General features: G+C 43.2%; 1 long non-coding RNA gene across 1 annotated transcript; it reads left to right on the top strand.

Annotated features, from left to right (window-relative positions):
• Positions 1-7,749: 7,749 nt before the first annotated feature.
• Positions 7,750-8,887, top strand: LOC125553955 (uncharacterized). Its single transcript, XR_007304285.2, has 2 exons — positions 7,750-8,135; positions 8,597-8,887. It is a non-coding gene; the product is annotated as an uncharacterized LOC125553955 (long non-coding RNA).
• The last annotated feature ends 1,089 nt before the right edge of the window (positions 8,888-9,976 follow it).

Genomic DNA, 9,976 nt, shown 5'->3' with positions numbered 1-9,976 from the left:
GACACTTGGCTCCAGGACGAGCACGACGTGCGACGCGCGTTGTACTTCGCCGGCACGGTGTCGGGGCCGCGGCGGCCATGTCGGGAGGTGCGCGGGCGTACGCGAGTGCGTGGCCTGACGCCCACGCCGTCGCCTTCCCCATCGCCACCTCCTCCTCCTCGCATGACAGCAGAGGAGGAGGCCCGGATCATGGCGCGTGTCATGGACGACTCCATGTACACGCACGATGAGCGCCAATGGTCGGGCCTCGAGGAGACGATGGCCCTCTCTGCGGCCGGTGACGTCGCCATCCCCGAGCCGAAGGAGGAGGTGACGGAGGAGCCGCCGGTGGCCGCCTTCCACCAGGGCCTGGTGGGCCTGGGGTGGACCTGGTCGTGCACGGCGGAGCAGATGGCGGCCGCCGTGGGGGGCAACTGGTGCCCCACGCCGCCGAGGTCTCCGGAGCGCGACGCCTCGCCTCGGGAGGAGGTGGTGCACGCACCAGCCACCTTCCAGCCCGCCGCCCCCGTGCACTGCGGACCACCGGCCCATCTCTGGACGCGCCGGACTACGTCAACCTCTGCAACGACTACGATGACACCGGCGGCCACTGAAGACGGCGACGACGACGGCCAGGGCATGGACGGGCGTGGCAGCAGCGCGTGGGCGGCTTTTTTATTTTGTTTTTATGTTAATTATGAAACTGGGCCGTTTAAGTGCGGCGTGAAACTGGGCCGTTTTGTGGCCGTGATCTTTATATATATATATTAAGTTTTTTTAAGTGCGTATATTTACTTTTTTTAGGCATTTTATTTAAGTTTTTTGTTTTTTTTAATCACGTCCCAACGGACAAATGTGACATGCGCGACCGCATCGCCGCCTCGAAGGGACAAAATCCGGTCAAACCGGACGTCCATTTGAGGTCGCGCGATGGAGTTGGCCTGAGAAGAGGCGAAGAAGACGGTGGACATGATGCTCCTGGGCGTGGAGCTCCTCTGCACCACTCCACCACCCATCTTTTCACTGCTAGTCGTCCGGTAAACAAGCCCGTGACCACTTTGCCGCAGGTACGTTCGCACCTCCTTCCCTTACGGTCGCGCCACCGCTACCTGACGTGTGGATGTGTGTCATCTGATTTTTGGGGCGCCGGTTAGGCGGACACGATGCTACTCGGTGCACAACCCGCAGTGGGCGCTGAAGGTGTTCCGAAGAGCAATGGAGGGGCTCGATCCGGCGCACGTCACGGTGTTCTTCAGTCAGCCTCGCTGACCAGTTGCAGGCACACCGTGACATGTCGCTCGAGGAGTACCAGGATAATCAATTTGTGGGTAATACAAGGTCCACGCCTCCCTGACAATTCGTATTCTTGATGTATGCATGTGCTAGGATTTGTCTTGCCTTGATCTGATTTTGATGGCTTGCAGTCAAGTGTCTATTCTCGAGATTGGATTGACTCTCATTCCAACATTTTCCCTGTGGTTGTTCTTGGGCTACTATTAAATGAGTGGTATATGCTTGCTGTTCGTTCTTTTATGTATATCGATTGAAATTTTGTCCAGGCCAACATCATGGATTGACACCATATTTACACTATTTTTATTCATGATGTTCTCTCTACTCAAAAAAAATGAATGCAAGTTCTCCAGCTTGATGGATTCAAGCTCGGTTGTGATGGATTGGCCTGGTTCTGCTGGGTTGTAAGGCGAGGCACTGATTTCTACTTTAATGTTTTTTGCCAGAGAGTATTACGTTTGAATGCCCACATCATCCTTGTTGAAAGTGCAAATGACTACAATGTGATATTCTATTTTTAATAGCAAAAGTTCAAAGCTTTATAAAAGAAATTGAAACATAATTGCTTTGGCATGTTCAAAAGTATACTGCAATATTAGTAATTTCAGTGCCCATTCCGAAGTGCCACTATCTGAATGCTAAATCCGAACTATCAAGCTCCAACAGGCAAAATTGGCATGACATCGATCTTTAGCAGTCTGTAGAGGCACTAGAACATGACAAGAACTTTTTCTATTTAACATTCTATTGCTCATTGTCCTACTTTTATATCCGAAGCTAACCAAAATTTGGGTGGTTGATATTTTTACCTACTCTATATTTTCTAGCTTGACAGATTTGGAAGGTAAGGTACTGATTTCTACATTATTTCATTGGTGGGGTATGTTTTGTACGGATTCATAAGATTTGTTTTCTCACCACTTGATGTTATATACTTTGTTGTACTGAGAAGCCACAATATGGAACCAAAGCTTTGAACTGTAGTTTTCCTACTTAATATTCATTGCTAAATTTCTCATTTTATCAGTAGTTGAATCTCTATTTTGTTCTTGCGTAAAAAAGGTGCTTCAGTACTACCCTTTGTATGCAATAGGGAAATGGTCTCTTTGTTCATCACGAGAAACAATGGTTTACAATTTAGAAATGCTTATGGAGATTACAATATTAGTCATGTGGTCCACATCGGATTTTTATATCATTGTTGATGCACCAAGTTGCTTTTGTGGGCAGATCAAGAATGTCTACCGCGTGTTGGGTCTAGGTGACAGAACACAATTCATCCCATTATCACTATGGGTGTATGATGGTACAGTTGTAAGTTAGGATTTATAATACATGAAAAAATTGATTGCTCGCATAAGTAAGAAGTGTAATTTACAGGATATATATACTTTTACAATCATACCCTTATGCCACTTGAAAAAGGTGAAGGCAGGTGTTAATTTGATGTCGTTGTTTTGAATCCATGCAGTGAGTGATGTTCATACTTGGCATTCTTCGTCAGAATAGACGTATGAGACAAGGCTTCAAAATAAGGGAACAGAAAAGTTACAGAGTTACACGTGTGCTCAACATTGTTTGCCATTATTCATGTTAGAGATAATTCGGTGACCTTAATTATGATAACCTTGGATAATGTCTGCCCTTTGTGTTGATTGCTATTCTTCTGCTGGTATGAAGGTGAGTGAGAGAGTTTCTCTACTGTAGTTTGTTGGAGTTACCATTCTTCAAAAATTTCTCAATGGATGTAATCAACAGTTCTTAGATGATATGTATTCTAAATCAAGACTTAGACAATATAAGTTACCATTTTTTACAAAAAAAAAATAATGGATATAATACACAGTTCTTAGACAATATAAATTTAGAGAGGGTAAATTACTGAAGCAAGTTCTAAAATTCTATTATGGATATCCGCAATTGTTCACAGTGTGTTAACCACTTGATTCTACCAATATTTGTTCCATAATTAATTGGATCGTTTGTTTCTAGAAGCTTGTTACTTTCCTATTTGATTGACTCCATGAATATTTGCAATGTATCGGACAAAAACAGTGTTCCAGAGCATTGTACTTAGATTGCCATCCAAATGAAGAGGTTGTTAATTTTAATGTTGGTAATTTATATTTTGCATGGAAGATAGCTTATACAGTGTGACTTCACAATGCATATATTTTTGATGGGATGAGAGTCAACCTGCTGTTCCATTGTTCACTTGTTAGGCATTCTTCTACTAATGCAGGTTATAGTATTTTTACAAACAACTTTGCATGTACTTGATGTCTTGAATGAGAGCAAATACAAGCTTTTAATGTTGACATACTTGCACAACATTATCTAATATTGACTGTATCCATGATGTCTTGCGATATATTGAGAAACTTCTTCCCGATTGGTAATTTGTATTTTGTCATTAAAGTTTCAGCACATGTCTTTTGTGTATGTAAGATTATTTTAGGGAATTATTCTCAATATTTTGTGTTTGCATGTTCTATGGTCACCTAGCACAACATTATTTCCCCGCGAACTCATTAAATTCTGCTCTTTGGTAACCAACAAATATATGTGTAACTTTATGCAAATTTAACTCCCGTGTTTTATGTGTACTTACTACATTTCTTACCATTCTATTACAAAAATTGACGGGCGCGGCAACACGCGCATTCGATGATCTAGTAATTAATTAAAGGTAATATCACACACACACGCACACACACACGCACATCCCCCCGCCTCGTACGAACCTCCCCTCGTCCCCGCCTTCCCACCCATCTGCGCACGAAAGAAAAAAAGGTAAAACAACCCACGTCCCCATGTCCCCGTATCCCATCTCCCACTCCCTTCCCCCAAATTCCTCGGTCTCAATTCCCTGCCTCTCCAGAGAGGAATCTCCGTGGCCTCACAGAGTCCATGAGGACGGCAACGCGGGGAGGGAGCGACGACGGCAACGACGAGCGACGGCGATGCGAGGAAGGCGGCGCGTCGACAGCAATGACAACCGACGGCCGAGGTAACGCTAGCTCCACCACATCGGCCCCCATTGTTGGTCTCAAGTAGTCTCCATTGCCCCCGCACCGCGAGCCTCGCGCCAGCGGGCTACGTGCTCCTCGCGTTCGTATATGCTCTGGGCATAGTAAGAGGGGAGCTGGAGGGGGAGCTGGAGGGGTTTGCCGCGTAGCCGGTTGCCGCATGATGCCAATCTTCGCCGCTGTTTGCCGCGTGATTTAATTTGTCTGTTTTTAGTTGGGAATCGGAACAGGTGTGGCAAAACGACATCGACCTCCTCAAGCCGTCGACGGGTCCAGAGAAGCTCAACTCATTCCTCATTGTACGTGCGCATCAGACCACATAGGATGTGGGTGAAACATGCCTTTCCGTTCAATTGATTTTTCTCCCAGCCCCAGATTATGTGTTGTCTTTGTGTTCCTTCTTTGCATGATGTCAACTTGTCAAGTGCCACGGCTGCTTCAACATGTAAGAGCATGGTCTTTTCTCTGCTTTAGTCACGTGTTCCTAAATTATTGCTTGTCAGACTTAACTACAGAGCAATATCATATTTCCTTTTGGGGTATATGTTTGTCCTAAAACATTTGATGCCTCAAATTACGAAACAAGAATAGGTATTATTAATTTGTTATATGCAAAATGGTGGCATTACCCAAATATCTTTGTCCTATAAATGACATGTGACCAACATTATTCCTGCAAACTGAGAAGCAGCTCATCTGGTCCTCTATGTATGTGATTATGTTGATAGATAATGTTACAAAGTTAGTTCAGATTATCCTGAAGCATGTCGCTCTCTGTCTGAAGTTAAGCATGGTCATCATTCGTGAACTGGTAGTATGGTTGATTTGATTACTCTGTTAGTCTACTGTGATGCTATGTTCGTTTGCTCCACCACTGTCTTTTGCATACCATGTCCTAACTATAAGTGCACACAAGATTACATACAAGTAGATGAAAAAGTAAGATGTCAAACATTGATCAGCCGCCATGTTGCAGCAAGGGTTCATTTGATACTCTATGTGGTGATGGAAATGCTTCTTTCTTTTGTTCAATCCTTTTCTTTCCCCATTAAATTTCCATGAACTAATAATCTAACTGAACCATTGACAAAAAAAGTCCCGAGTTTAATGTCTTTCTTTTTAAGTTTTTAGGTGCGCTGTTAAACCTTGTTGAGGGAGGTGGTGGCGACTGGTGGTGCGAAGCCGATCCTCCACAAGGGCTTCTCCATGCTGCTACGCTCTCCCATCAGTCTCTTCTTGCCTTCGCTCAGGCAAGCGCCGACAGGGCTGACACGTCGTTGATTAGCGACGGACAGCGTGGCGACGCTGGTGTGCGAGGAGTCTCCGGCCGCTATAGGCTACAGCCTCAGGTTTGGTCTTCTATTCTACTACCTTAATCCCATAATTTTCTTCTTGGACCATTCCATTCTTGTTAGTTATCACGTGGGATCCCATCAAGCCTCATGTCTGGACAGAGATTTTCTACAATTGGCATATTAGGCAACCCGTATATGGCAAAAAAGCACTAACCAATAATAGATTGTGTACACTTATTACTGATTCAATTTCCATTGTTCATATTATAATAACTTTTCTGCTTGGATTTTTGCAGGGGATGAAGCAAACACATATTGGGAGTTTCTAAAAATCTCATCACTTTGTTATAGAATCATGGTGCTGATTAAATAATCCTTGATTGATTTTGAATCTTTGCCAATAGTTCAACATCTTTTTTTAATCACAAGGTCTGAAAGGTATCATTCAAAATCTGCAGATGATCAGTAGTGTCAAACCCACATCTTCTCTGCCATCTTCTACATGAACTGCTTTGTAAAAAGTGGGAAATTGTTGCTTGTAATGTCGATGTGCAGACTACCAAATTGGGAAATTTTTGATCATGGTGAAACTACATTGTACAAAGTGAATCATATTAGTAATGTCTCCCAACTCTCAAATTGTTGCTTGTTATATTAATTTCCAAACTACCAAATTGGAAAAATTTCAATCATGATATGATTGTGAGAATTGATGCATGATTGCAGATGGCTACCAAACCGTAAAATTTCAACATTCAAAAGATGTATTTTGTACGGGCAGGTTTGATGCATGATTGCAGCTGCATGCTTTTATATGTGTAGCTTTTAATCTTTTTTATGTCTTCATTTGTGCAGAATTACTTCTGCGGTGAGTCGGAGTGTGATGTCTTCTCATGGGCTACTGTCATCAATCAAGGTGGCCATCGGTCGATATCAAGCTTGATGAGTACTTCCTTAAGGCTGATGTCCGCTCCCGTCGCGTCGCTGGCCGAGGCCCCATCTCCATGGGAAGCTGCTATTTTTTTGATAGATTGGTAGTGAGATGCTTGGATAGGAGAAAAGAAACCAGAAGTGCATGAGAGATAGATGTTGAGAACCTAAATAATGCACACACATTTACATATTTCATGTGATGGTAGTACGTCGTTGTAGTTTTCTTGTTGGTTGTCCTACTGAATGTTACTATCAGTCCTAACTCATCACATCACTCTCAATTTTCAGTCATGCTTGGAGGTTTTATCTGTAATTCTACAAAATCAGAAAGCATTTCTAAGCCTCAACGTAATGTTGAAACTTAGAGGCGATCAAATCATATGCTTTTGGGGATGTAAGAGCTTAAACTAACTATTGCTTTTTAGGTTGTACGAGCTTAAACTAACTATTGCGGACTTCCTGGCTTTGAATTTTCAGTTTTTTTTTGCAAAAGTTTATATTTATCCATGGTCAAGATATGGGGCACATAGAGCTTGGTTTGTTAAGCTTCTTTATATTCTCAAGGAGGTCAGGAGTTCCTCTTGAGAAGGAAGAGGATAGCCTTTAACTCAACATACCCCTTCAGAGGGAACTGCTTGAACTCAAGATGCTCCTCCCGGTCATTTGATCGATACAGGAATAACCTTTTATGAGAGTGACCTAAACGTCAGATGCTTTGCATTAAACATACCTCTCTTGTAGGTCTCTTTTTCTTTGGGTTTGGGAGTAGTATATGTTGTTTGAGAGGGTCTATTTTTTTTGAGAAAATATGATTTTGTTCTTTGTTTCTATACTTAACAGAGTTCATGTTTCTTTCCAGTTAGTTGTGAGACGTATTTCGTAAGTTTTCACTCAAAAAGGAGATCAAATAATATTTTGAATCGATGACATAATAAATGAAAATAGAAGATTTTGAATAGGGTCGCCCACACGGCACTGTGAAAAAGGTAAAAGGAAAAGAAGGGTGAGGAGAATAAAATGATGCAAGGGGGGAGTTTTTAAAGACATACAACGATTGCCTAGAAAGAAATAAGAGAGAGAATGAATTTGTCCAGGAATTGAAACCAGCTCTATCATATTCGACACGTATTTTTTAATTCAAAAAATATTTGATCATAATGTGTTTTTTTAATCCGTGACAACGTACGGGCATTCAGCTAGTATACGATGGAGCACGAGGAGATCCTCCCGAACCGGAGCGGCCAGCGCCAGACGGTAAAAGAGAAAGAAAAAACGGATCTTCTCCCCCACTTCTCCCGCACCCGAGAACCGCCCACACGCCTCGATCTCCCGCCGCCGAGCCTCCTTCCCCAATCCACACGCCTCATCCGCGCCCTCCCTGGACCCCCATGCCGCTGCGCCCCCTCCCTGAGGCCCCCGCCGCCACGCCCTGTCCCCGGAGGCCCCCGCCGCCGCGCCACCTTCCCGGATCCACCCGCCGCGGCGCGCCCTCCCCGGAATCCGCACGCGCGCCGCCGGATCCTGCGGCCGCCTTACGCCTCCACTACCAACCGCCGCTGCTCTCCCCGTCCCTCACCTCCGGTCAACCCCCCACTTCTCCCCTCCGGTGAGCCTTCTCTCGCCCTCTGATTTCATCTTCTCCTTCTCTGCCTCCGAGTAACTCCCCAGGATCCTCCGGCTAGTCGCCGCCTGGTTCGTCTTGTGCGCCGCTGGAACAAGCGCGTCCTGCGCGACCCTTGGACCACCATCGCGGCCCACCCCTTCGATGGCCATTCTTGTTCTTCAAGCTCCCAGATCATGCTGATGTCGTCGTCCCCAACCCCCCTGCACGGCGTGAACGTTGTTCACCAGGACGTTTCCGATTCCTGATGGTGCAGTTGCTGTCCGCAAGGTCCTCCCTGACCCGTCGATCCATTGGTTCGATCGACCAAGTTCTTGTTGTCTGGACACTGAAGTTCACATAGAACAAGGGGTGAATAAATACAGGAAGTTTTTGCATATAAAGTTCAGAAAAAAATATGCCCTGCCACACTTTTTGTTCGTGCTAGTTCTGATATATGTGCTCAGATTTTGGTTTTGCAGAATAAGGCATGCTGTCTGGCACTTCGACTGTAGAATTAAGATACATTGATCGCTGGCAAAAATGGCTCCCCTGCGCAAGAGGCTGTGGACTTGTGCGGCGAGGAGGGATCTCAACCTCCCTTCAGATTTTGTTGCTTCCATGCCCTACGTTTCTTTTTAATGCATGTTAAAGAATGCCCTCGGCCTGACCTTTTTCTTGTGTGATTTGGTCAATATTTTCTATGATCCATTTGGTGTAGCTTCTCTGTGATTTTATGGAGCTTTGTACAAGACTTCTATCATCGTGCTATTCCATGTTGGTTGTTGAGGTGCAAGCAAAAAAAACGTTCTTGTACATCTACAGGAAAATTCATATACGCGCAAAAGAGTGTTTTATAAATTATGTGCACGAAGTTCACTTACTCTCATCGAAGAAATGCATATGCATTTTTTTACTCAGAGAACAGTAACCTAAACAAATATAAAAACACAAAAAATACCAATCAATAAATGACTTTTTTTTCTTGTTTCTAAAAAGGACAACCAAAAAGTTCAAAATGTAAAAATAGATAAGTTCAGGAAGTCAAATGGAAAACATATTTTTTCAGTTCTAAAAAACAAAACCCAAGAAGTCCAAAATTAAAAAATAGAGGGGTGTCTTTCATGAAGTTCAGCTTGAGTGCGAGAGGAAAATAATTTCTGAGATAGATTAGCTGCTGCTGTTGTCCTAGGTTTTTTGGTCTTAAATTATTTCCGTTTCTAGGAAGTGTATGTGTTGGTTGTGCATGAAGCACGTGCAGTGTATGTGTTTTGTTGTGCATAATTTTCTTGATTTTCAATAGCACGTTAAATTAATGTTTCGGAAATTCCGAAGTTCACGTGTACTACATACAGAAGAAATTCATCGAATGAGAAAAAGGGACCGCCTAGGCCATTTCACCAAAAGCAAAAAAATGAATAGAATATCACGACAAAAAAATAAAAAGTTCACAAGATGTAACATAGTGACTTCTAGAAAAATGGAAAAAACCATAATTTTGTTTTGTATGTTTAACCATTTCAGAAGTTTCAGAGTTTACAATTACTAAAGAAATAAACCAATAAGTTCAATTGAAAATAACGAAGAAGTTCGATGTTTCTAACAGAACTCCAATTTTCACATTTCTAAAAAAATACACAAAGAAGTTCAAATAAAAAGTTAGAGAGTTTGATGTATATAAAAAACTCGGACTTTTTCTGTTACGAAAACGAAATAGAGAGATGTTCGGTTTGATAACTGTCAGAAGTTCATTTACTGTATTGAGTGCATTTCGTATGAGAGAAAAAAGAAATAAAAAGGCAAAGTCCAAAAAAATTGTTGCTAGAAGTTCAAGTGCTCAACCGAGA

This window comes from Triticum urartu, chromosome 4A, assembly GCF_056163025.1.
Source record: "Triticum urartu cultivar PI428250 chromosome 4A, HENAU_Tu73, whole genome shotgun sequence".
Classification (NCBI taxonomy): Eukaryota; Viridiplantae; Streptophyta; class Magnoliopsida; order Poales; family Poaceae; genus Triticum; species Triticum urartu.
This window is presented reverse-complemented; position numbering and strand designations above follow the sequence as displayed.